At 33.7% G+C, this 1,615-nt stretch overlaps 1 non-coding gene across 1 annotated transcript; it reads right to left on the bottom strand.

Annotated features, from left to right (window-relative positions):
• Positions 1-745: 745 nt before the first annotated feature.
• On the bottom strand, positions 746-848 carry LOC139903714 (U6 spliceosomal RNA). The gene has a single exon (XR_011778513.1). It is a non-coding gene; the product is annotated as a U6 spliceosomal RNA (small nuclear RNA).
• Between the last annotated feature and the right edge of the window lie 767 nt (positions 849-1,615).

The following is a 1,615-nucleotide window of genomic DNA, read 5'->3' on the forward strand; positions in this document are numbered from 1 at the left end:
GATTTATTAACAATGGATCCATAGCTTATAAGACTTCCATTCAAACTAATGTGGTAATGTTGCTCGGGCTCGAATAAATGTAGTTCTACAGTCTGTGTATTATGTTTGATTTAAGTTCCAAACCACAATTGTCGGCCTTCAACATGCACCTCAAATATCAAAATGTGTTTACTGCACTAATAAGGTTCCCCTAGTTTATGATAACCACTGAACTTATAGTCACTAACCCATATTAAGAGGCAGTAATAAATTGCAGGATATAACCAAAAGCAAAGCATACAATGTGTATCCCTATACATAAAATATTACTAATCTACCTGATAATCCAAGTTATAGACATGTATCTAATTACATAGATTCTATAGATAGATTCTAAAAACAAATTATATATGATATTTAGTAGTATCTGTTTACTGCACTAATAAGCAACCAACCAATACCTGACCTCTTCGCAGCTGGTGTATGGAACAGCAGGCCAAAGTTGAAACACCAGACCATGGCTAAGAGTTGAAATAACAAATCCATAAAAATGAAAAGGAGAAAAACTTGCACCAATCGATTGAGGGAATTAGAGAAACAACAAACATACATTAACAATTAGAGAGTTAATAAAACGTAAATGGGGAAAAAACCTGTAACAATGGATCGAAAGTAAGGCAAAAATCGGACGAACTAGGGCAAAAAGCTGAAAAACCTGCACGAAGCGATCGAAAATAAAGGCAAAAATCGGACGAACTAGGGCAAAAAAAATTTGGACCATTTCTCGATTTGTGCGTGTCATCCTTGCGCAGGGGCCATGCTAATCTTCTCTGTATCGTTCCAATTTTATCGGATGTCCCCGAAGGGACGATAATGCTTTGGAGTCATCCTTATAAATACACAGTAAATGTCTAGTCAAGTAGCGATGTGGGAAGTCCCAACCGCTAAGCAATGGAAAGGCGATATGTATGTAAGAAGTAAACCTAATACCGTGCTCCATTTTTTTACTTGATTGATGTTTTAGTGAGTTAAATAATGGTTAGTTCATTTAGCATGATGAAGATGATAGTTTTATTTTATTTTAATGAAAAAACAACAATAAATATCTACTCCGGTACATTTGCATTTACTGTGTATAAATCTCATACATATGTATAAATCTCTCATGCTTTACCTTGAACTTATATTTCTTAACATATGATATCATGTTTTTTTTAGAACGTCAACTCACACATTCAGCACGTATCTATTCACGAATATGCCCATGATAGAGTTTGAACCCCCAACCTCTTTGATTCAAAGACTCATCAAATGGGGCTACGTTATAAGCCATCTAGTTTAATCTGTTAATTTGTTTATATCGTATGAAATAGCATAACACGTTACGATTTAAGTCTTATCCTATCAATTTTTCACGAGGATGGCTAATCTTTTGCTTAGATGAACAAAACTATAGTAGTAGTGCCCAAATCTCAAAACTCATTGCATTATATTGACCTACTATTATTATTATTATGTGTCACATTCTTTGTATACATACATATCTAATGAGAGCAAAAATAAAAAATAAAATGAAGTCTTTCAATGGTTTCATATGAACATATCAATTTCCCATTTATCATATCAGGTATGCCTG

This window comes from Rutidosis leptorrhynchoides, chromosome 3 (genome assembly GCF_046630445.1).
Source record: "Rutidosis leptorrhynchoides isolate AG116_Rl617_1_P2 chromosome 3, CSIRO_AGI_Rlap_v1, whole genome shotgun sequence".
In the NCBI taxonomy this organism is placed as follows: domain Eukaryota; kingdom Viridiplantae; phylum Streptophyta; class Magnoliopsida; order Asterales; family Asteraceae; genus Rutidosis; species Rutidosis leptorrhynchoides.